The sequence below is a fragment of the Emydura macquarii genome, unplaced genomic scaffold, assembly GCF_026122565.2.
Source record: "Emydura macquarii macquarii isolate MOO-44397 ecotype Brisbane River unplaced genomic scaffold, CSIRO-AGI_Emac_v2 contig_2205, whole genome shotgun sequence".
Taxonomy (NCBI): domain Eukaryota; kingdom Metazoa; phylum Chordata; order Testudines; family Chelidae; genus Emydura; species Emydura macquarii.
The window spans coordinates 4,789,463-4,815,584 of NW_027132342.1; the positions used below are offsets into that span (position 1 = coordinate 4,789,463).

General features: G+C 41.0%; 1 protein-coding gene across 3 annotated transcripts in view; it reads left to right on the plus strand.

Moving 5' to 3' along the window:
• The window catches only part of SOX5 (SRY-box transcription factor 5), an 831,751-nt gene that overhangs the window by 46,637 nt on the left and 758,992 nt on the right, over positions 1 to 26,122 (plus strand). The window contains exons 1-2 of one of the 3 annotated variants that reach the window (XM_067559201.1): positions 14,259 to 14,420; positions 14,781 to 15,061. The gene's annotated coding sequence lies outside the window, so the exon portion shown is untranslated. Of the gene's footprint in view, positions 1 to 10,278; positions 10,296 to 14,258; positions 14,421 to 14,780; positions 15,062 to 26,122 lie in introns of those variants that run through there. The other 2 variants (XM_067559200.1, XM_067559203.1) reach the window with 2 other exon arrangements.

Sequence of the window (26,122 nt, forward strand, 5' to 3'; positions counted from 1 at the left end):
GCTTCATTGTACCTGTGTAGTGTGTGAGAACCCCATATTTTTTTAAAGTGTCTGTGTTTGAAGTACTGTACTGTATTGTTAGTTTGTCTTCTGTTCTGTCTGGAATTCTTCCAAATACAGCTAACAAAGGCTTGAAGAAAAGATTCACAACATCATGGAAAAAAATCTTCACTAAAGACAAGAATAAATATTTACAAACAAGCTTTCCCAGCAGACCAAGAAGCTATATAAATAACTAATGTATTCTTGCAAAGGTATTAACATACCAACATAGGAATTTATATATACATTCAGCTTTGGGGGTATCAGCCTTTACCCACGCAAAATGCCTAGAGAAGTCAATGCCAGATTGTTATTCTTCGATCAGAGTATTGAGGAGTCTATGTTAGGGGAAAGGTGTATCCCCCAGTCTGAACCAGCATTCACTATCTGAGCCTGTGGAAATTTGGCAATGATAAAACAGGCCCAGGCCATGTACATCCCATCCCTCTCCTCTGAGGAGCCAGGAAAGACCCCTGCTAGCGTGGTTGCAATAGTGTCCTGTTGTCATGGAGGCCCTTCCGGGGAACAGAAGTTGGTGTGGTGGCCAACCTCTTCATACAGATGATTCTGCCTTCCTGAAAATCAGCTGCCATATTTGAGAGTGTCACCATGTCCTTTTTTCACAGTGTGGCTATACCAAGCCTCTCCAGTCTTTGTAGGACAATGAGAAAGTGGATCTCTGCAAGGACTAGATTCCCTCTCGTGTTTCTCCTCCCTGGTTTCCTCCCCCTGGAAGAAGATTATCTGGGCCAAAGGGAAGTTTGCCTGATTAAAGATTGGTGAACTGGGCCCATATATGTATACAGTACATATACTGAATAATATATTTATCTTGTTATAAACAGAAGAATCCTTTTGTAATGAAGTAGCTTTTATTTTTTTTACTCTTAGCACTGTAACTGGGATTACAATAGCAAATAGCAAGGTATTGACCAAATTGTGATTTCATAGAATCATAGAAGATTAGGGTTGGAAAGGACCTCAGGAGGTCATCTAGTCCAACCCCTTGCTCAAAGCAGGTCCAACCCCCACTGAATCATCCCAGTCAGGGCTTTGTCAAGCCCCGCTTTAAAAACCTCTAAGGATGGAGATTCCACCACCTCCCTAGGTAACCCATTCCAGTGCTTCACCACCCTCCTAGTGAAATAGTTTTTTCTTATATCCAACCTAGACCTCCCCCAGTGCAACTTGAGACCATTGTTCCTAGTTCTGTCATCTATGACCACTGAGTACAGCCTAGCTCCATCCTCTTTGGATCCCACCCCGCTTCAGATAGTTGAAGGTAGCCACAAATCCCCCCTCACTGTTCTCTTCCATTGACTAAATAAGCCCTGTTCCCTCAACCTCTCCTCATAAGTCCATGTGCCCCAGCCCCCTAATCATTTTCGTTGCCCTCCGCTGGATTATCTCCAATTTTCCACATCCTTCCTGTAGTGGGGGGCCCAAAACTTGACACAATACTCCAGATGCAGCCGCATAGTGCTGAATAAAGGGGAATAATCACTTCCCTTGATCTGCTTCTAATGCTCCTACTAATGCAGCCAAATATGCCATTAGCCTTCTTGGCAATAAGGACACACTATTGACTCATATCCAGCTTTTTATCCACTATAACCCCTGAGTCCTTTTCTGCAGAGCTGCTGCTTAGCCAGTTGGTCCCCAGTCTTTAGCAGTGCGTGGGATTCTTCCGTTCTAAATGCAGGACTCTGCACTTGTCCTTGTTGAACCTCCTCAGATTTTTTTTGGCCCAATCCTCCAATTTGTCTAGATCACTCTGTATCCTATTCCTACCCACCAGCTTATCTACCACTCCCTCCAGTTTAGTGTTTGCACCTTCAGCAAATTCGTAGTTATCTATCCCATCCTCCAGATCATTAATAAAGATGTTGAACAAAACCGGCCCCATGACTGACCCCTGGGGCACTCTGCTTGATATCGGCTGCCAACTAAATATCGAGCCATTGATCACTACCCGTTAAGCTCGATGATCTAGCCAGCTTTCTGTCCACCTTATAGTTCATTCATCCAACCCACATACTTGCTGGCAAGAATACTGTGTGAGACCGTATCAAAAGCTTTGCTAAAGTCAAGGTATATCATGTCCACCACTTTCCCCACATCCACAGAGCCAGTCACCTCATCATAGAAGGCAATCAGGTTGGTCAGCATGAGTTGCCCTGGGTGAATATATGGACTGCTCCTGATCACCTTCCTCTCCTCTGAAAGCTTAAAAGTGGATTCCTTGGGGATCTGCTACATGATTTTTCTGGGGACTGAGGTGAGGCTGAGTGGTCTGTAGTTCCCCAGATGCTCCTTCTTCCCTTTTTTAAAGATGGGCACTATATTTGCTTTTTTTCCAATCAGCTGGGACCTCCCCTGATCACCACGAGTTTTCAAAAATAATGAGCCAATGGCTCTGCAATCACATCAGCCAACTCCCTCAGCACCCTTGGATACATTGCATCCAGCTCCATGGACTTGTGCATGTCCAGCTTTTCTAAATAGTCCATGGATTTGAACACATTCTTTGCAGTAAATGGAGTCTCTACTAAGCATGCTCTCTGCACAGATGTGAACTTCATACATATATTAGCAGGTATAGGTAGTACATGATGATCATGCTATCAAAATAATTCTACTGAATCCATGTACTTTTAAGATGAATGTTCATATATGTTTCTATAAGCGGTATTTCACTTGGCTTTGTCAAATACATTTGTAGTTTGAGCACAAATCCCAATATGTGTATATATCTCCTTTCCTATATAAATCTGAAACTTGTGTGCCTCTTTAACTTTTTTGACCTCGGTATTCAATACATGAGTTGGATTATGGATTAAAAATGTAGAGGTCCAAGTTTGACCATGATCCAACCCCTTAGCCACCATAGATTCTGTAGGAGAGTAAAGGGTTAAAAGCTGGACAAGTAGTCAGGCCTAAATTACAGGGAACGGGGTCAAAGCAAGGGCAAACCTAGTTTCTGTTAATTGGTGTGAATTTTAGTCAGTCTGTTATCTCTCTTCTCCTCCTCCCTTCCTTGCCATCTGTGCAGGGGATGAGTCTATCGCCATTTCTGTGCAAGGTCTTTTGGTGGGAAGAAAGCATTATCTTCTTTCTTCCCCTGGCACCCCTTTACTTCAAAGAATGTTAGTGTAAAATATATAGGTTTTAAGGTGATGTGCCTGACCTTTGTATGGTAATCCTGTAAACAACAAACAGAGGCGGGTATAATTATATTCATTATGTAGTTGTTAATATTCATTTTATAGGTGTCAATGTAACCAAATAAGGGTCTATGGGCAGTTGCTGAAAATGTATACATTTACATACTGTTATGGATAAAAGAATTATAAAGTAACCCCCTCGTTGCTCATTCACGGTGTCACGGTGGAATGAGCAGGCAATAAAAGGTTCAGTCTCCCCTGGGACAACCTATTTGATTATTTCTAACTATTTCTATTTTGATTCCTTCTGAGAACTCCCACTGTTCGTGGACAGTATATGTGGGGGGTCAAAGGCTGCAGAAGCACATGGCAGCTCCAGTCCCCATTCCACCAGATAACTTGCAGGTAAGCAATGCCTCACTGGAGAGATGGCATGGCTGGCATAGTCGCTAGCAGTCTCCATTAGTGGTGTTTGTAGGGACTCCTTCCCCCCGACCCACAGCCACAACGATTAAAGTTGCCATTTCCTGATAAAACACTGGAGGACGACCACAGTAGCACCATTTGCCATTTCTTCTTCATGAATACAGAGCCCCTTGGGCATCATACACCGCTCCTCCAGATCCATTTTTCATGGATGCTAGTGCAAGAAGTGAGTGGGTTCTAGACTGCACTCTTGCAGTATGATAGACTTCTCTGCCTGTTGAGAAGTGATCACAGGAACAGGGTGAGTGAAGAGGTGAGCTAGTGCAGTACAATCACGTCAGACTGCCAGTATGTTGCACATTACATATAATAAAATCCATCCAGCCAAACGCATTCATTTCCTCTGGGGCTCCGCATGTGTTGCTCCTCTGACCAGCTGCATCACCACAGAGATTGTAATCCTACTAATCAAGGGTGAGCTGCTTGTATGACATGACGTGAGAGGGATGGGTGACTAGTTTTCAACATCAGTGCCACCACTCAACTGTGTGTTTGTAGGCAGCAGTAATGAGAAGGTGGGGACAGAGCATTCATGAGATGGAGGGGCTAGGAGACGTACACTGTTAATGTGGGAAAACCCAGTAATGACCAGTAATTAATGATATCCTCATTAATCATAAAGTGGGGCCTTTTCACAGGCACAAATAGCATTAGATGCCTAGCTTCCATTTGCGCCTTTGAAAAGCTCCTCCTTTATGAATAATGACCGCATGCAGGGTTCCAGGGTCCCCCTCCATGCCTTCTCTTATTGCCCCGTGCATCTGCTCTTAGCCCTTCCTCCCATGAATGCTCTAACGCTGACTTCCAAAGGGAGTCAGGCACCTGACTGCTATTTGTGCCTTTGAAAATCTCCCCCACAAATAATAATTATTCAGTCTCGTGAAAGCTTTGGGCATCTGTACAAAGAATAATTCAAACCATGAGTGACCACTAAAGTGTTACTATGCATTTGTGAGATGGACACTTATTCCGAATACTGGTGGCTGGCAGTGCATGTGACTTCAGAAGTGTTATGGTCATGCTGGAAAGGCCATAACAAAATCAAGTGCCTGCTAGGTTTTCTCTTTGGCTAGAGAGCTGATCTATTAACATTAGCTCAGGGTTTATAGACACCAGCCTTGCTTTCTACTCAAGAGATGAACAGAATGGAGTTTGGTTTTTTGCTCACCTAGCCACTACAGAATTTGTACTGTTTAAAAAATGTATATTGTAGGCCTTTGTTTTTTCCAGAATTTGTTAACCTTTCAGCTAGTCCAATCACTGCAGTATCCACACAGCCTCTGTCTGTCCTCCTAGTCTAAGCCAATTGCATTAGAATCCCTTTGACATTCTTCATTAATAATGATAATTTTTACAAATCTTCTCTAGTTCCTGTCCTGGTTTCTTCCTTATGGCCCATCTTTTCTTCTTCTTAAGGTGTTCTGCACTATGACCTAACTGGTGATAGAGTATGTGTAAATCTCAGACTTCTCTGCACTGGAACACTGCCAAGGGACTTGACCATTATTCCAACAACTGCTGTGCCAGCCCCTGATGTTTAGTCATGCTATATCTCCTCCACCCCTGTCCTGTAGCATAATATTACAACACAGACAATTGCTTCAGACTAAGCAAAGGAATAGAAGTCTGTGTTCACTACTACTAAAATGTCAGGATTGACATTAAACAAAAACAAAATAATACTTAAAATTGACTTGATTGTGATGATGCCTTTGTCTGAAAGTTGCCCACTGTTTTATTTGCCCTTTGTTTCTTTTTCTCTACTTAGAGAGAGAAAGTTTTGTAGGGATGTTTTTAAAAAAAAAAAATCAAGAGGTTTTCCTAGCTCACCTATATCTTGCAGATATATATGTGCTAAATTTACAGTGAAGCCTAAAGTGCAGAATTTATAAGAGGATATCGGTGGTGGTTGCTGTCTCAGAAAACATTTGCATTTTATTATGAAAACTGGGGGAGGAGAGTCCATAGTGGATTCTCTGTACCTTAAAGTCTTTAAACCATGATTTGAGGACTTCAATAAGTGAGTCATAGGTTAGAGCAGTGGTTCCCAGTGTTTTTGGCTTGAGGGCCACAGATATTATTTTTACAACCCTGAAGGACCACCAGTCTCCCCTCTGCCCCCGCATTGCAGCCAGATGGCAAGAGTGCCTCCTCACTGATCTCCCATCTCCCTGGCTGCAGCAGGGAAACCACATGCATCCTGTAGCCCTGTGCACTCCACCTTGGTCCCTAGGCAGTGGCTCCCTTCTGCAGCCAAGGGCACAGGAGATCAGTGCTCCCCTCCCTCTGGCTCCAGCAGGGACCCCAGTGCCTAGGGACCCAGGTGTAGCGCTTTGCCGTGCTTCCTGCTACCGCCAGGAGGAGGGAAGCACTGATCTCCCATCATCTTGGCTGCAGCAAAGGCGTCTGCTTCTTGTAACCCCGTGGCTATGCACTCCACTTGGGTCCTTAGGCAGCGGCTCCCTTCTGCAACAAATGGGAGGGGAGCAGCGAGCCACTTTGAAAGCCTTCACAGGCCACTTTTGGCCCCTGGGCCACAGGTTGGGAAGGTTAGAGGTTTATTACAGGAGTGGTTGGGTGAGGTTCTGTGACGTGCGTTGTGCAGGAGATCAGATTAGATGATCATATTGGTCCCTTCTGACCGTAGAGTCTATGAGATGACACAGCAAACTTTTTTATTTTAAGTTGTAACTATGATAGCACCAATTTCTGAGATTATGCATAGCAGGTAGAAAGATCAGTTAAAGCTTCTCTTTTTTACTTGGGTAGTTGAAGTTGGCCTCCTAAGACCATATTTACATGCTCAAATAAGTGTTACTGACTTCAAGGGACAGCTACTAGGTACTCAGCACTTTTGAAAAATCAGGTCACTTAGTTCACAATCTTGGCATATATTTTTCGCAAATGTGCACTAAAAATACTGTTGTTTTGTTTTAAAGCTGTCAGTGAAGGAGTGCTTATGCATTTTAGACCAAGAAGATTTAGATCCATTGACTTGACAGGTTACTATTTGATTCTTTGCATTGGCCACCATTGTTCAATATGTAAATTGAGAAAAACTTATTTTTACATAAGGCATCACATAACTAGATATAAGGCAGAATTAGAAGTGCTGTGTGCATGTGTATTATAGGTGAGGCTGGTAGCACCACCTATTAATAAGGGTGCCCACACTTATTTATATATATGAAGTTACAATTCTGCCTTAAATATATCATGATATAATGCTGTAAAATAATCACGTAGGTGATCCGGACTTTTGAGCATGCAATAGCATTTAAGTGTGAAGTAATCTGTGGCACCTATTACATATCTGCTATCCTAGATCCTTATGTAATATTACTATTTGAAAATGATTTTGTGATACATTCTTTCACTACTGTTTATAATTATTTCTTATGGCATGTGTTACTTCCTGTTTCACAGCCAGTCAAATAGTGTTATGGAAATTTTAAGGAGGTCTAGATAATTTTATGACTATTGATGACACTTTTGTCTACGCAAGCTAAGATAAAAGGAATCGAAGCTCATCTGCAGGAGGCAGCCTGATTACCGCAGGCATCGGAAAGGAGTCCCTGCAATATTGCGCACACAGCTAAGTTATTTTGGAGCACCCAACTGTGAGCTGGCATACCTGAAGCACCAGTGCGCAGATCCAATATGGTAAATCCTTGGAGTCTGATTCTCCACTGCCTCACCCCTTGTGTAGTCATTCACAATCTATAATCACAGTGCAAACTGCTAGCGATTCAAAATACAGCATTTTGCACCCATTTCATCCATCCTTTGTATAATTGTAAATGACTGAACAAAGTGTTAGGCAGTGGAGAATGAGGGTTTCCGTTCCTGACAAATTTATTTGTATGGAACATTTTCTGTGTTTGATGTAATGAAAATTTTAAAAAGTGTGAATATATATGTGTGTGTGGGTCTCAGTATGCTAACAAATATTTTTATAATTTCAGTTATTGAATGGCACTTTAAATATGACCAAATGCAAATATTGAGAAAAGCACAAACCGAAATCCAATAAGCAAAGCAGAGCTGTTGACAAGCAGAGGTCCAGCCCTTTCCCTTGAAATCCAGACGCTGCTGGTAGGCTCAGTTTAAAGTATTGTTTTCCAAACCCAGCAATTTTTTTGGAAAAGAAACTCCACAACCCATTTTAAATCAGTGACTTTTATCAATGATTGCCCTGTTCCAATGAGAGATGTTAGTTTTATTTGTATGTTAACTTACCCCCCTCTTTGTGTTTATGGTAGTAATTTAGAACTAACATTAGAACTTGTGCTGTTCCATGAAAGATGACACTGAAAGAAAATGGCTTTTCATGAAAGGAAATGCTTTCCTCCAAATTGTATGCACTCTATCATTTTCAAACTGAGATCACAGGTTAACAGAGCAAATTTAGCTAAAATGCAGAATATCTTTGGCTTTGCATTTGACTTGTTTGGTTCTTTGTGTGTTTTTTTGTTTTGTTTTTTGTTTTGGTTAATGTTCAGTTGTATTGCACCATGCTTAGATGCTGGTATGTTAAGCACGCTACAAATGTATTATATACTCTTAAAAAATCAGCCATGTAAATTCTTTAGTTTTGTGCAGTCCTGCTTTCACATTACTGCACCTTCATAGTGAAACTTTGACCTCTTGTTACAAAGATAGATTTATATCCAGAATGAAAGACTGTTCCAGTTATGAAGGGCAATGGAGTCATATTTTCAGTCATTTACATGATCCGTCTTTTTTTCTCTTTTGTTTGAAAGGGACAATGTGGAGATGACTAATCATAAAAAAAAAAAAAAAAAAAAGTATATAAAAGCCCTTCACAGGGATTACTGATAACTCATTAAGCACTCAATCCTGCCGGTGCTTATTTGCAGAAGCGGGTCCACATTTTCAGAAGTTGCTAACGTGCCTCCATTTTTCATTGCCCAATCTGAATCAATTTAAAGGGGCCAGATTTTTGAAAGTGATGAGCATTTGCTCTCTGAAAACCCAACTCCCCTTACTCCCGGCAGCCAACTGGTGGGGATATTAATCAGACTGTTAGAGGGCTAGAGAGAGAAGAGGGGGGGGCAGGCATGCCTGAGAATGCAGGGCTGAGCCCTTCATCCTGCACGGACTCTTCACCTCTCATTGGACAGACGGGGAGCTGGGTGCTGATTGGTTCTGTGCTTCCGCTCATTAATTAAACTCTTCCCAGGCGTTTGGGGTATCTATCCCCTTTAGGTGCCCCACCCTCTCTTCCTGTAAGTCATGATTGAGGAGCTGTGTTTTTTAGGATGCTGCAGGTCTGACTGATGGCCCGTTTTGGGATCAAGAAGGGATTTTTCCCACTGGGTCAAAATTGGCAGAGGTCTGTGATTGTGTGTGTGCGCGCGCGTCCTGGAGGCACAGTTGGGTTAAAAGGAGTAGAACTTGAAACTATAACATAAGGAGTTTTAGTTCATTGCAACTTGCAGTAAGTGTCCAGGGCGGAATAAAGCATAAGGGGCTTTTAACCCCTACTACTATCTAACCCCTCACAAGTGAGAGGGCCTGAGGATTCAGAAGGGAGTTGAGTCCTAGGGGTGGGATGAGGAGGATTGACCCCAAGTTGTGGGTTATATGGTGGAAGGTCTATAACCACCCACTGCACCCAGTTTAATGCCTGGTATGTGAAAGATGGGGGAAGAGGAGGAAAATAGAGTGCCCCTCCCCAATATAAACTTAATAACTACTGAAACCCATTCACTTCTTTCTTCGTTCATCTGTGCATCCTGATCAGTTTTGCACTTGCTTAACTTTATGCATGTGAGTAATCTTATTGAAATCAGTGTGGTTACTTATGGTAGTAAAGCTAAGCAGGTGCATGAGTGCATTGGGGCCTCCAATGGTTGCAGGAAGTTGGGCCACACTCAATTATTAAAACAAGGATTTTAAAATTGAATTTCTCACCAGTTAGAGTATTTACCTTCCTTTTCACTTTGCATGGATGACTGAGGGTGGACTTTTGGTTTTAGTCAGCTAATTTGGTTTTCATTTTCCTGCACCAATGGGGAAATGTTGAAACTGTGATCTCTACCCAAATCCTGAAAGATCTTTGTATTGATTTCTTTTTTAATTAACATCTCTGTTTGTCCTCCTTGGGTTTTGTTTCCATCTCCCCACGCCAAACACACACACTTTTCTGTATTTCACAAAACCGAAATTTGGTAACTAAACTAAATTGTCTCTTTTTTTTTTTTTCTACTGCAATTCATTTTATCTCATGGATATTTAATCTAAGAGCGAGCATCTAAAGAGAAGCTGCATAGATAAACAGAGGGCCCTATACAAGGGCCAAACAATAGCATCATTTAATGAATCAGGATCTTCAGTATGGCTTTATTTAGAGAACTGCTCAGAAGTCTGCTAGACATATTGTAGCTGGAAGTCTGTATTGGCTTTGTGGAGGGGGATGGGACAGGGTCTGCACAGTGGCAGATTGTTCTGTTGTAAAATAGTTGCGGTTTTTCCTTTTCACAGGAGTCGCTGCAAATAAGGGGATAATTTTAAGATGGAGAAGTGGGAGAAAGGCTCAGTAAATAAGACAAGGATGACAAGATGACAGTCTGAGACCAGGTAGGGCTGTTCTGTTAACCAATTAACTGTGACTTATAGTAGTCTGAGTGCTGACAGACTCTGATACCAATAAGGCCTGTAAACTCCCAGTCAGTGTCCAGCATTTGATATGACTATAAGATCATAACAGTGGTGTGATATTGAAGCTTCACAGGCATGTAGACGATGCCATTTTAGAGTACCTGGGCCTGATTCTCTATTGCAATCAAAGTGAGTATAAAGCACTATTGTATCAGACTGATAGCATTTCACACCCACTCTGCCCAGATAGAAATAGCTGTACAAAGTATTAGAGAACACAAACCACTTATTTTTATGGGGGATAGGAAAGAAAGTCATATTGGTAGCTAATTTGCATGCATGGCCACCCTTTGGTAAAGTGTGTGTGTTTTGTCTCCATGGCCCTAATTCTGCAAAGAGAAGCACACAGGCTGCTGAAATTGATGGGGCTCTGTGCAGGCACAGGGGTCTGCCCCAATGGTTCTCCTTGCAGAATCAGGGTTAAAAGGAGGATCTCATCTTTAGTCATCCTATTTCTAAGCTTTGGGCACCTGAATGAAATAGGGCTTGTGTTTAAACTATTTCTGCCGGGGAAAAAAAATTGTAGAGGTTGGATAAAAAATTTCCACCTAACACCCAAATGTAAGTGATTTGAATAAAAGAGAACCCAGCCCAGATCCAAAGCACTCCTCCTTTGGGTTTGGAAAACTGAAATCCAACCAAGTTTTGCAAAGGCTGTATTAAGAACAAAACCTGTTACCTTTGGCCTCTCTCTGCTCTTTTTCTACCCTTCAGTAGTGGCAAAAATGAAAATGATCTTTGACACTTTTTTGGGAAGAAAGTTACTGAAAGCCCTCTCCCAGCTGTACTAGTTAACAAACACTACTATATATTCTAACATTAGATAGCTATAAACATTTGCAAGGTGAGAGAAATGAGGGCACAGCTTTAGGGTCTATTGAAAAGCATTTAACTGGCTGAACATTTTGAACGGACCCAGTGGGGGAATGGTAACATTCTATTAAAAAGTAAAATAAAACAAAGACTATTCCCCATTCCTCCCAAAAGGCAGATAGTTGGCATTTATAATGACATTACCAGTTTTTAAAACTTCTGGGAAATAGGGATACTGAGGACTGCAAAACATAATGACCTCACTATATTAAAAAGGATCAAATATAGCTGGCATCAGACCAATGGGGCTTTCTACAACTTTCTTTTCCATTGAACATCTTCGGACTATTGTACAAATAGAAAAATACAGGTCCTGGAGAGTATAATACACTCTTCACACTCACTGTGCTTTTGATCTGAAATAAAATGCATCAGGATGTTCCATTTAGCTTTTTTTCCTCCCTCATCCCTTCATAATCTTCTTCTCCATCATCCTACTTGCTTTCTTGCATTGAACTATTTGGAGGTTTAGGGGGTCTGTCCAGACAGTCATTACCAGACAGGGAGAGGTGGTGCTTGTGGGAAATGTGGGTGGGGCTTAAATGAGTACAGAGAAGTGCTGAAAAGTCTGAGCATTCTAGACTCATTAACTATCCAAACAGGAAGAAGCTTGACCTAGTGCTCATTATTCATGCCTGGGGTTGTGAAAATAACTGATTTTTGGTTCATTGGCAATTCCAGAAATATCAGAGGAAAACATTGTTGGCAAATCAAAAAGTTGAAACAATTTATTTCAGGTTGAATTTAATGTTTCATTTAGCCGTATATGAAACACTTAATTTCCACTCTGAGCAATATTAAATAAAATTAAACTTAAAAAAAAAAAAGTAATTTTGAATTGAAAAATTAAAATGTTTTCTTTAAAAATTCTGTAAACAATGTTTTGACTTTAGGCATTCTTTTGGCTGTTTTTTGAGACAATCAGCTTGGAAAAATTGGCACACATTCACAAAACATTTCTGTGTTGCCAAACTTGCATTTTTGGCGGAAAAAAAACCCAAAATGTTTTGGCCAAAAATATTGCCCAGCTCTACTTAATGATGTTAATTGCAACTAATGGATTTTATGCAGGATTCTGTACCATGTTTATTTAATTGCACCTTTGCAAAGTGGGTATAAGATGCTAAAATCCTCTTATGCACTTTGCAATGGTATAAATGACTGCACAAGCTACAGGTCAGTAATGGTGCATTAGGTCTTCTGCCCATATCCCCTCCCTACCTATGCAAGATCTTATTGGGAATTCTTGCTTTACAGGTATTGAGGAAGTCAAAAAAGAGGAAGGTCTTTCTCTCTCTCTAGAATCTCAGATAGAAGTATCCTCCTTTATTTATTCATTTTTTCCTCTCTGCCGGAGAGTTGGAGGCCTCAGTGAATCCACAGTTGTGAATATTATCCATGCAGTAAATGGTTAGCGTCCTTTTGCATCAGAGTAAAATAATTTAGGAGGAACATAGATTGAAAAGATCATATACAATAATGCATCAAAGCAGACAAAAATGATTGTAATGCTTATGAACTCCAGATGAAGACTTTTAAAGTCCCTGCAAAAGCAGTGAAATTGTTTGATTGGTCTGTTAATTATTGGACTGGGCCCAGTATCAAATATTTGTAGAAGATAAGACTTCTCTCTGTGGAGATGAATAATAAAGAAAGAAAAGTAAATCTGGGTTAACAATTTGGCTCACTATATGCTCTGTATTTTTCATTCTTTGCTTGCAAATCAATCTAAAATCATGCTGAACCTGTTTATCCAGTTTATAAAAGCATGTGCACAAAATAGTCAATTAAAAATAAGACTCTTGCAAGAGATCCCGTAACATTCACATATCTAGAAAGTACAAATGGTACTTTATTAATAAGGAATCAGATTCTCTTTTTGCCACCCCTGCAGCTTCAGGGTATAGAAATAAAGATGTATGACTTTATTCCACCTGAATGTATGGTGGGTGGTGTGTGTATGATGCATGCAATCAGGAAGTCTATTTGCCTACAAACTACTGTTTTAAATGCAGTCAGAAAATGAGTGTTGAGAAGAAAAAAAACCATGCAAACACACACACAGCCTACCCCCTCACGCTTATCTTCCCATCCCCCCCCCCCCCCCCGGAAAAAAACCCACACCAAACCACCATCCAACTTCAGCTGTAGTCCTGCTGGTAGTAAGAGTAAACAGTATGTGGTCATTGATCTCCTGTTGGTGATATTGCACTCTGGGAAATGCTGGGAATGCCTGGAGACATGGCTGCAGTCAGTTGATGAGCTTCTGAAGAAAAATGACAAGAAATAAGGAAGAGATAACATTCAAATCTAGAGGAGAGATTGTGGATCAAAGCTTTTCTTCCTCTCCTCCTCTTTACCCTACAGCCAATAACCCATATACCCGTTCCTGTGTAGTTTTAGGAAGAGGGAGTGAGTGGATCTTCCCCTTACTTTCTTGTGGTGTGTGATTGATTGAGATTGCTGTGTGGTCACAAATAAATAAAAATCCGCAGCTGTGTTAAATGAAAGTAAGAGTAGGCGAAAGAGCTGGAGCCGGCTAGTGGGGTATGCCCTGCTGTAGTCTCAGCACACTTTCATCAGCCCCTGTAGGCTCTGTGCGTTACGGGTGATGATGTAACTTTGTGTAGTACTCCGACGACCGGTGGAAAGCGTGTGTGTGGAGGAGCTTCTTTTTTTTTTTCCGCCGGGAGACGGCAAAGCAGGAACTAAGCTGTTAGCACGGCCAGTGCATGAGGCTGATGGCTTGTTTCAAACCCGCCACATTTTGTAGAGGGTGACTGTGTTTCAGCTGCGATCCCCCGCCGCCTGTGCCCATTGCACTGATTGTTCCTCCGCTTGGGGGAGGGGGGGGGAAATAAAAGAGCCCCAAACAACTTTTTTTTTTTTTAAACAAGCAGCTTCTAAAACTAGGGGACCCGTCCAGCCTAGCAGCTCGAGGATTAAGAGAAGAAGCTAAAGGAAAAGACTCAAGAGGCTGGCTGCAGTGGTCTCTTCAGACTCTGTGTGTGTGTGTGTGTGTGTGTTTGTGCGTTTGCCCCGCTCTGACAGTTGCTTGCATCACAAGAGGTGCCTTTGGACACACACACGCATCCACACAACAACTCTCGGCTGTTTACTCTTAGCAAATAAAGAGAGAGTGGAGCAGCCTCTCCTCGGGAAGGGGATCAGGTAATCATTTCCCAGGAACCAGCAAGCTTTTCCGCGTTGGGAAGTAGTGGACAAGTGGGGGGTGGGGATAATCCCCCCCCTTTGCATTTCTTTTCATTGCTCCTTTAAGTGGCGGACAGATTCTTTTTTTTTTTAATCCTTACACGGTGTCAATAATCAGCATGTTATTTACGATCTAGACACTCAGCGGCAACAGCAGCGACGAAAGCAAATTCCACTCTGTGTCTTTGGCTGGGCTGGGAGCGTGGAAGGGGTGGGGAAAGCTCTTCAGGAAGGAGGTCAGGGTTTGTTTAAGAAAGATCAGAAGACAGCTGAAGTGAGAGAGGGACTCGCCACTCACCCCCCCCTCCTGTTTTCCAGGGTGGCTGAAGATCGCACAGAGAGCTTCTCCTCCCCCATTGGTGCCAGTCTCTCTCTTTCTTTTCCTTTTGTTATTTGCGCTCGCATTGTGGTGTTTGTCTCTGAAGCCGCCTCATGACCAGCAAAGGGATTTCACCTCGTCCTTGAGAGAGAGAGAGAGACACACACACAGAGCAAAGGGAAGAGACCAACCCAATACCCATCTCCAGCGCCCTCCCCTCTCCCGCCAGCCCCGGTTCCACTTAGCATCCCACGGCAGGAGGAGACACTCAGCAGACCGGGTAGGTGCTCTGCCAGAACCATTTTAACTTTGCTTGTTGCAGATACTGGCCGGGGGGGATCTGATCTGCTCTGCTGTGCCTCGGAGGCTGGCTCTCTACTTAGCGCTCCGCTTCCAGCTGGAGGGGCGAGGAAGTCGGAGTGGTGTTCAGCGCTGGCTGGGGAGGGGGGCGCAGGCAGGGGGGCTTAGGCGAAGGGGCCGAGTTTGGCTTGAGGCGGGAGGGGGAGGGCAGCTGCCTCTGGGGAGGGGGTGTAACTGAACTGGCCCAGCGGCGGGGCGGGGAGGGGAGGTGTGGGAGAGGACTGATGGGATGTTTCCAGGCAGGGTCTTGCACACCTCCTAAAGTTCGGTGCAACTTGTCACGCCCCCCCCCCCATTGATTGCACGGGGGTGGGGTCGGCTGGGATTGCGGAGACGCGGGCTAGAACATTGCTCATCCCGCAGGACTCCGGGGGATCCCGCAGACAGGAAGCTTTACATGACTTTAATTGCCTCCTACTTTTGTGTGTGTGTGTGAGCGAAAACGGCGGCGCCGCACTTTGCGTCGCCTTCGAGGGCTTTGCGCGGCTAAACCCCGCGGGCGGAGGAGGAGGAGGCAGGGAGCCCAGCGGGCTGGCGGAGTTAAAGCGGGATGGGGGCTGGCGGGGTTGGAGCGGGCGAGCTGCGGTCTGCAGAGGGTCGAGCCGCTGGGAGCCAGGCACCCCCGCGTCGGCAGATTTCCACAAGCGCGCGCTCCTTCTAGCCTGCAGAGCTCCCGGCTCTGTAGGAAATAGCTCGACTCAGCCTGGTTCAGTCCTGAGCGCTTTCCCACCCAAAGAAAACCGCTCCGGCAGTCCGTGCACACAGCATGTTGTTCTCATGTGCCCCCTGCCTCCCATTCGGCAGGAGCCTAGCGTCGCTGGTGGGAGCGAACTCGGCCAACTGTTAAAGACATTTCAGGGACTTGCTTTTATCGTAACTGCGAGCCCAGAATAAGTAGAGCCGTTTGTCAAGAACATGAGCGGCGTTCCCGAGGGACTGCCTTCAGTCCCAGCACTGTACTGTGATCAAGGGCAGAACCAATAGGAATCGGTGGGATTTTGGGTAATAAGTGTGGGAATCTCCAAACGGGCTGAGTCTGAGTGATTTGTTTCCCTGCTGCTCATAAATAATGACCCCAGGCATTTTTTTTTTTTAAAAACAGCAGGCCAGTGAAATAGGCATGTGGAAGATTTGTAGGCGTTCAACATTTCAATTAAAAAAAACAAAAACAAACCATAGAGTCGTTCAGCAGGATTATAGGAAGGACATCTGATGTGAACTAGTGTTTTTAAGGAGAGACTGATAGAGCTTTTTGTTTATTAACTCTTGCATAACTGAAGTTAGAAATGTCCTAAAATTAGGAAAAGGTTTTTCATAAAGATACATTTTGCTCTCTTTGAAAGAATTCAGCTTTAAGCTTGATTCCAATAAAATAAAGGCATTTTATGTAGATCTTCCCAAGAAAGTTTCTTGGGTGCTTTTTCCTGATTTATCTATAATTAGCAGTCAGCAGCCTAGCTAAAATCAACTGCTAAGATTTAAAATCAAATTCTTTTTCACGAGGGATGTTTCTTAATCTTTATTCAAAGTTCGTCTATATATTGTCACTGTTTTCTCTCCAGAAACTTATCTCATAAAGATCAGAATGCTGTATCTGTTGTTGTTGTGGTGGTTTTTTTGTTTTTGTTTGTTTTTTTTACAGCCCCTAGTCCTTCCCAGTGGTAGAAAATTCCACTTTGTTTAAAAAGTGGATCCATTGTGTAAAATTTGCAGTTTACAAATATTTGACTGGGATTGTAGGGGAAAGGTGAATGTGTTATTGAGATATAATAATATCCAAATGTTTGTTTTGTAGGCCTCTTCTATTCTTAAAGAGAGAGACTGACGTGAATTTGTTGCCTTTTGTGAATGCATAATATGTATATGTCTGCATATTTAGAACATGGAAACCTGATAAATACACGGCCATTATGCATGGAAACCTTGCATTAGAGCTTTTTGTTGAACTTAACCTGTTTTGGATGAGTGTCACAACATACAGAAAACAAGACTTAAAAGCCACAAACATCTTTTATAAGCAAATTAGCGTTTGAGAGATGTATTAACTTGAAATAGCTAACTCAGTTCAATTGTGTATGCGTGCACATGTATTCAGTTTAGTCTAATATGAAGTTTTGTTAATGATGGAAGTGAGTATATGTTTTTGGAAAGGCAAATATAAGCATATAAATATTCCCTATATAAATGTGCATTTGTGTTAGAGAAATGTGATTGTCCTGTTGTCATGATCTTTTAGTGGTGGGGTAAAAGTTATAGATAGCTTAACACTTTTTCAGTCAAATAATTCTTCAGACAATGCACTAATAAATACTGAAATGGGAAGGGATATTTCTGAGATCTGTACACTGAGAAAATATGCTAGTGTCTAATACACATACATATATATGTGTTACTGCACCTTTTTATTTTATATTACTTGCCAACATTGTTTAGATTGGGTGGTAGCAATGTCGTTAAGATGTCAGATGTGTAGTTCATATGGGTTAGTTCCTTGACATTCATGACTGCGAAAAGTAATTCTTCAGTTACTCATCCTAAAAACACAACATTATATTTCAAATAAATTGTTAAGTAGCTTTAACTAAATACCAATACATATTACATAACAAGGAAAGGAGTTTGATTTAGTGCTAGTGACTGTGTTATAAGGCCATTTTTATATATAGGAGCTTTGTTTCTGCCTTGCTACTCTTATCTACAATGATATAAAATTCTGTGATCTGGATTTTGAGAATGAATAAAAAAATAAGAGCATTCAGTGGAACAAGTTTTCTAAAGCTGAGAAGAAAGTAAATGAACAATCCTTTAAAAAAATAAAACCGTATCTAAAATATTGCCAAAACATTGCAGTGATGCTGTTGAAAGCTGTTATGTTTTTTGACATTATAAGTAGATTGCGAACTGGACAAAAACTTTTATAATAATAGCAATGAAGTATCTTTTCCCTACTTCTACATATAAATGATTCTGTATTCCTTGAACAGGCATGGTGATACACCCAATGAAGTCACTGACAGCTTTGCCTGGAAAAGGCCTACATAAATGGGCTCTATATTCTTGGAGTGACCTTTTACAAAATGCAGGTTTTGTTTGACACGCAGTAGTTAGCTCTCCTTTTCTATCTCAATTTTTCTCCTTGTCCCTACATGCATATGTGTACACACATACACAGACACTTGAGAGTTGGTCCTATGTAATAATGTTCAGATTCAGATTAAGTTTAGGTGGGGGATTGATTTGAGGCTGAACCAGGGATGACTTCAGGTTCAATGGTGCTGAAAACTTGCGAGCTTCGGCCCTTTTGGGAATGTGTCAGCACGGGATCCAGAAATGCCTCTTTCTGATTGAGGTCCATTCAGAGATCAGAATTGTAGGATTGGGGGACATGAATCCAAACCTCCTTCCCTTTCCTCTACCCCCCCAAAAATTTTGGGAGAAGTGAGAGCTCTGGAGGAGGCCTACATGGAAACAGTAGGTCTGACTATCTCTATTTAGGATATTATTCATTTACATTCATTGGCGTTGTGTGTAGAGTTATACAGTGGAGCCTGTCCAGGGAAGATGAATAAGACTTTGTGCTCCTATACAGGCTGTCAAGGGAGCTTGAATCCTCTAAGTCTCTTACTTCAGTGATGGATACCCTAGACGTACATAAGATTGTCATCCTTGTAACCCTTTGCCCTTTATGCCTCCTGGGCCTTTACCCTCTTTGAGTGTTTAGCGTATATGTATACAGTGTTTTTTCAACATGTAAAATGCGAAGTCTGCACAAGTTCTCCCTATTGCCTACAAAGCACACATGCTTTTATTTCTCAGTCTGTGGCAAACATATGCTTCCTGACAGTTTGAGGAGGGTGTTCTCTAATATTTCTGAGAGGTTTATCTTCTGTCTATTTCAGCATCTATTTTTTTTCTTTGGATCTCAAACATGGAGTGAGACCCCTAGGTAATCCACATTGGGATCTATTAATACTGTTGGCCATTTTCAGAGGCACAAGGACAATTACTAATCTCCTGCTGGCTTTCCATCCATTTGGGAAGCAAGTGGTTGTAAGAATGTCGTTTTGCATGGTGCATCAAATACCTAGCAAATCTTTGCTCACCTAGATTACGGTCCCTAAACCCAGTAACAATACCACAAATCGAATGTGAGTGGCCCTGAGCACCACCTCTTACTGTGATGAGTCACACAACCAGCAGCACTTTGTTAGTTAAATTTGATCTACCAGCCCCACAGCAGTGCTAACAATTTTCAGCTAAAAAAACACTTCAGTGAATTGTCCTTCAACAGAAAATCTTCCCTCCCCCACCCCACTGTTGTGCTTTTTAAATTATACGAAATCCTTGAGAAGCTGGTGGAAGAAAAGTGCATTATATTACCCTCGGGGTGATCAGAGTATAAGGACTAGGGTAACCATGTATATTTCAAGGAAAAATATAGGTCAATACTTATTTTTAAAGGACAGCACCTCTCACTGATACACAAAGCTATAGAATCCTCTACAGTGCAGAATCATACTTTGATATTAGAGTCTTTGATCCTTGGCATGATTATAGCCAAAATCTTGAGGAAAGTATGTCCTGTATTGGTCTGTTGTAAGATGCAGGAAGTTTGGCACCAAAGTTCCCAAAGCTGTTAGTGACTAGTGCCCATTTGAGAGTGTTCATAGCTCTCAGGAGGCAGACAGCATTTGCAGGATAAGGTCTCAATGAAGGGGTATCCCTAAAATAAAGAATGGGCAGTTAGTAATCTTACTAGGGAAACACATTATTGGGCCATGAGCAGAACTAACTGGGGCCTTGTCTGTATTCAAAGTTGTGCCAGTTTAATTTTAAATTGATTTTAAAAACAGAGCTAGTTACACCACTGTAATACACAGTGTGGGCACTCTTAATCTGATTCAAATCAGATTAAATCTATGTAGTTTAAAGTGATTCCTCATTGCATGAAGATAGAGAGATACGGCAGGTTTAAATTGATTAAGTGTTCACACTGTTTTGCAATGGTTCATTTAAATTGGTTTAAAATCACATCTTTAATTAAACCAGTACAACTAGTGGGGACAGCCTCTCAAACTGATATAAGATCTTCCCCACTTTCAGACAAACACAGTTAATGCATGCAAATACCAGAAAGCTTTCAGTTTATGGTAGTTTTATGTTATGCTTTTGTTATAAACAAAAACTGCAGGAAATAGTTATAATATCTTAGCCAGGTAAATAAATGTTTACTCAATAAGAATATATGGATAAAAAAGTTAACTCTGCAATTTTTTAAAGCAATATCTGTTAGTGTTTCAGTATCTCCTATCAATGAATGGAGGTATTGTTTCTCTTAGTGGGGGATGTACTTTTTAATGATACAGCTACACACTTCTTAGTAGGAGGCCCAGCTTTATAAGGCAGATTTAAACTGAGGAAAAACTCAGGGACCATTAAAAACCACTGGAAATCAGGCAGTTTCAAGGTGATTTTAAGGCAGATTCTGATTTTTGTATTTATTTTTGGGGAAGATGTCTTTTATGTAACAGGTGTCTAAACTAACTCTTTACCCCATTTCTTTCCCCCACGCCCTCAAAACAAGACTTTTTCTTAAACAATTTCAAAAGTACCTAGTTACTATTGGGATAGAAATTTCTTCAGGTGTAATCTGTTCTGTGGAATGCTAATGATGGTAGTTGATTGTTTGATTCTGGGTGTTTTATTCAGGCAAAATTCTCACTAACTTCATTCTTAGATCCTGATGCTTTGTTAGGCAAACACCTTTATGTATCTGTATAGTCCTAAATCTAATGGCCAAGATTTGCAAAAGGGACTAGTGATTTTGGGTGCCCAATTTGAGACACTTGAGAGAGGTCTAATTTCCAGAAGGCACAGGCTCAACACTTCCTGAAAATCCTGCCTGTTTAAAGTATCTCAAGAGGGGCACCCACATTCACTAGTGATTTTGAAAATCTTGGCTTCTCAATTGGAGTTTTGCCTGGGTAAGGAGTGCAGGATCAGGTCCTACCAATCGAAAAATAAATACAGGGAAGTTCAGCATAATAAAAAACCTAAATTCAGGTCACGTGTACAGCTTAATTGTAACCATAATTTACTACTGGTGAATGGTATACAGACTATTTAAGAATCGGAAAGGGAAGATTTTTGGCCATGAAATAGCTAACATGTTAATATAATATGTTACCCAATCATATCTGGGGGAAGATTGTATATTTAGTATATGGGAACTACTGGGTGCTTGGTAGAGTTTGGGGCTAGTTTTATGTTTGTCACCCAATTGTAGTTGGATGCAGGATAGCCTTGGTTCTCAGGAATGAACAGTCTAACCTTTGAGGGTGAGAGAGTCTATAAAAGTGAACTATCCTGCAAAAGGTTTGTTGTTCTTAAGATGATCAAATTCAAGATAATTAATGAATTCAAATTTCCAGGTGACAGGCCTGGATTATGCACTAGATAACTACAAATATAGGATGAGCTTTTTTGTTCTCAGCGCAGACCTGACAGTTTCAGGTTGATGACATCCTTTTCATGCCCACTGCTGACATCCAACAAAGATAGAGTTGGAATGAAACTTACTGAGGCACTTGTGACTTTCCTATAAACAGGGATGCCTTAGGTGAGTAACATTTTGGACAATATGATGGAAGTTCTGCAATTGCAGGGAATAATATTAATCTGCCATCTTCAGTCTTGCATAAAGCAGATTACAAATGAGGGAATTCTGCTGAATGTATATATAAATATAAATGTGAATTTAGTGCTTGTGAAAAGCAATGGATTGACAGTTCTGGAAACTGAAGGCCTCTATCCACCTGAAAGGTGCAGCAACAGTGTGAGATTGTGTGCACTGCTTCATCTCAAATTTGATCTGCAAGGGAGCAACACGGGGAAAGAAGGGAGAGTTTAGCCACCCTACCCATTTGGGCCCTGATCTAGCCGAACACCTGAGCATGTGTTCTGTTTAAGCACATGAGTAGGACGATTGCTCACAATCCTAAAATTAATCATATGCTTAAGTGATTTGTTGGGTCAGAAATCTCCTCCTTGAATTGTCTGATGATACTGTTAACAAGGGAACCAGTTCTGGTGGTTTTTGTGGTCTGAACTATTTTTCCACCAGGAACTGTGGTGAGGCCGTCATCTCACTTCACATAGGTCACTGAGAAGCCCTCAGATGATAGAGATGGATAATATGCTTTAAATGAGGTAGAGGAGAAGGAGGAAAAAAATCTTGTTCCTTCTGATGTGAAAGCGCTCCCTATTGTTCATCCAAAAGCTGAAATTTTGTGTTGATAGATGAAGCAGCTTGTAGCTGGAAGTATCAAAGTGGAAAAAGTATTAAAAAGGGAAAGTCAAGGGAAATTCTAAATCTAAAAAAGTTTTATTAGGGAAAAAATAGCATTAATAGCAACTGGAGTTATATGTAGAATATTTTCATTATGCTATATATAGAATTAGCAATAAGGTTTTCATTTTAAAGTTTCCTTTGCGTAGGGGGAGGGAGGGGGGTGAAAAATCTTGAAATCCACACAGTATTTTTCTTCCTGCTGTGCTTAATTTCAAAATCCTGTTCTGTTACCAGTCATAGGAAGAAAAATATTTACTGTTAAAACCATGGACCCTAATGCACTTATTTTGATAGGAATATTTTGTTTTGCTCCTTCCAAGACAAAGGTGACTTGAAACACTTCTGAGCTTTTGCTCCTACCCTAAATTGTTCCAGAATGTGGCACCTGAGCTGTGCAAAATCTGTTCCATGGCCTTAATTAGGTGAAGCACTTTGTGTGGGCTTAACTTTAAGAACATGCTTAAGTCTGTTCAGTTCAGAAAAACATTTATAAGCACATGCTAAATGTTAAGCAATTTGCTTAAGTACTTTGCTGAATTAGGGTCTAGAGGTAAAATTTTCAAAAAGGACTTAGTCCTAATGACTTTCAGGGTACCAAGTGCTTAGTGTTGACCCACTTTGGAAAAAGGGAACTCAGGCTCCTAAGTCACTTACACCTTTTAGAACATTAGACTTCCGAGTCTTAAAAGCTGTGGTGAAATAATAGAAGAGGCAGTTTCAGTGAAACTCTCTGATGTGGTAATCCATGAAGCATGAGCTCTGAAAGACTGAGTGGGAGGCTCTAGTGTTTGCAGAACCCATGTGGCATTTGTGTTGAATTGGACTCTGAGGCAATTTTATATAATTAGCGTTAGAAGAGAATGGTTTCCCTAATAATACTTCATTTTATTTTTTTTAATTCGTGTGTGTTTGGCGGCGTGTGGGGGGGGAGAGTGTAATTTCTCTTTGTTTTCTTGGTTATATTGCGGTTTGTTTTATATAATGTTTAAATGTCCGTGTCCATTTTGTGGTACTTCCTGCTCATTTTTTCCTTAGACCAATACTTGATCTATATTATGAGCATGCAGTCAAGAAACACCCGAAATGTCCATTTTTTGCAAGACTGGCATTACAGGCCTGATTCTGCACCCACTAAAGTTAGTGGGGGGCTTTGCTTTTAATTTCAGTGAGTGCATGATCAGACCCTGTAAAATTGAACACCCAATTTGTATATGAAATGGATCACAGCTCACCTCTGCTTGAGATTTGGGACTTAGGCACCGAATATTAATTGAAATTCAGTGGAATTTGACAGCATAACTCCCATAGCCTCTTTGAAAATCCCAGCCTTTGGGTGAAATCAATGGGAGTTCTGCCATTGGCTTCTTTGATTACAGTGGAACCAGGATTCTACCCTCTAGTTACAGTTCAAGACCCAGCGTATCTTTTTAATGACTTCAGTAGGCTTTATTTCAGCCCCTTATACTGTGTCCTGATTAGTTTTCTTGTTATACTCTGTCTAGCCCGCTCTGATGTTTTGGTCTAGCTGACCATGTGTTGCTCTTCTGTGCAGTTGTACATTTGTTTGTTTTCTTTTATTCAATCAAACACACAAATAAATGAAGAGGGGAGAAATGAAAGTATGATCTTAATAAAAGAAAAAAAAGTATTTCCTTTAAATAAACCCCTATATCCACGTATGTGATCTTCGCTTGAAAGACACACTATCTCCTTCTTCTCAGCATTTGCACAGTAAAGTAATGCATTATTGCATTTTCATAAATAATTAAAAAGCAACTTAAAAGAAAGTAGGCCAGCAAAAAAAAAAAAAAGTGTTTGGTTTCAAATTTGAGAGAAGAAAAAAATATATTTCTAGATTGCAAGTTGATTAAATTCTACTAAATCCCATTGTCCCATCCCATAATGACCAAAGACGAATTTGACACCGACAGAGTTCCATTAAAAAGATTTGGAATGATGCATCTGTGGCATCTGCTTTTTTTTTTTTCCTCCCTGTTTTTTCCCCCCTTTTGGTAAGAGAGGCAATTGTGACCCTTTATCTGTTTTCAAGTGACTGAGGAGCAAATCTCTTGAGGACTGCTGATTGGGTTTTTAGTACGGTTTTCAGTGTTGTGCTGTAATAAAATGAGTTATTTTAAAACTGTGCATACATTAGTGTTCTGGCATGGCATGATACAATAATGTGTGAAAAAGTATAAGATCACACCTTGGTGAAACTTGCAGATTTCCTGCATAATCTGACAGTGAGCTCTTGTCAGCTTTTGACTGTGTGTAAAGAGGGAATAAAGTTTCCAGAAGCAGAGCACAGGGTTTGGATGTATTTTTATGTCTGTTCAGGGATTTTGGCCCCAATGTACATGTGAATATGCTTAATTTTAAGTATTTTAGTCCTGGAGGACTACTTGTGATTAAAGTTTGAGAGGTAGTTAAGTACTGTGTTGAATTGGGGTCTTTTAAAAATTGTATGTTAAGGAAGATCACAGTTAAATTAATGTTTTTGAATTATGTAATCAAAATGCATAATTTGTAAAATAATAAAATAAATGAAACAATAGATGATAATATTGCAAAAATGATAATGATGAAAAAACAAAATGCAATCCATAACAACCCTTGAAATTTAACACCACCTCACCTGCTCCAGTGCTCAGCTGATTTCAATGGGAATTTGTCTGAGAAAGGACTGGAGGATTGGACTCAAAAAAAGAAGTTACATTATTTCAATGTGCAGCACGCTCAGTACAGGTTGAGAACTTCTGTCCTTATTCAAGCATGCAATGAAGCATATAGAGATCCCTAAGTATTAATTTATGCTATAGGTCCAATTAAAGTGACCAGATAGCAAGTGTGAAAAATCAGGACACTTTGGGGGGGGGGGGGGGGAGTATAGTTGCGTATATAAGACAAAGCCCCTATAATTGGGATGGTCCCAATAATATTGGGACGTCTGGTCACCTTAGATCAAATAAAAGTTAGGGATTTGATACAGAAATTACTGGTGAGCTTCTATGGCCTATGTTGTGGAGGAGGTCAGACAGAAGGATGAAAATGGTCCTTTATGGCTGTAAAATCTATTAATCTTGTGTATTAATGGTCTCCAAATATGTTGTTATATGATGTGTTAAAACTGAAACAACTAAAGGATTGGGCAAGTACACAGCTAATCCAGGCTTAGTAGAAGCTTCAGGTAACTGATCCACATTTTTCAGGAAACACCATGCAAAAAGTCTGTGTGTGTGTGTGTGTGTGTGTGTGTGTGTGTGTGTGTGTGTGTGTGTGTGTGTGTGTGTGTGTGTGTGTGTGTGTGTGTGTGTGTGTGTGTGTGTGTGTGTGTGTGTGTAAATGGGGATGGGGGAGCAGGAAATCTCTTTATGGCCATATTTTGAATCACTGACCACTTTTTCCAAGTCGGTGTGGTGCATGTTGGAACACATTTTGAAACACTGAAATACATTTGAATAACTTTCCTTTAAGGTTTTATACAAACACCAGACCAGCATGGTCATTGATAGACTTGTTCCTAAACACCTTTTCTGCTCGATTCATCCTTACAGGTTGTCAAGGTATTCAGGTGACCTGAGATTGAGGAAACAAGAAAGAAGTCAGCTGGCAAAAGTCTCAAACTGAGTC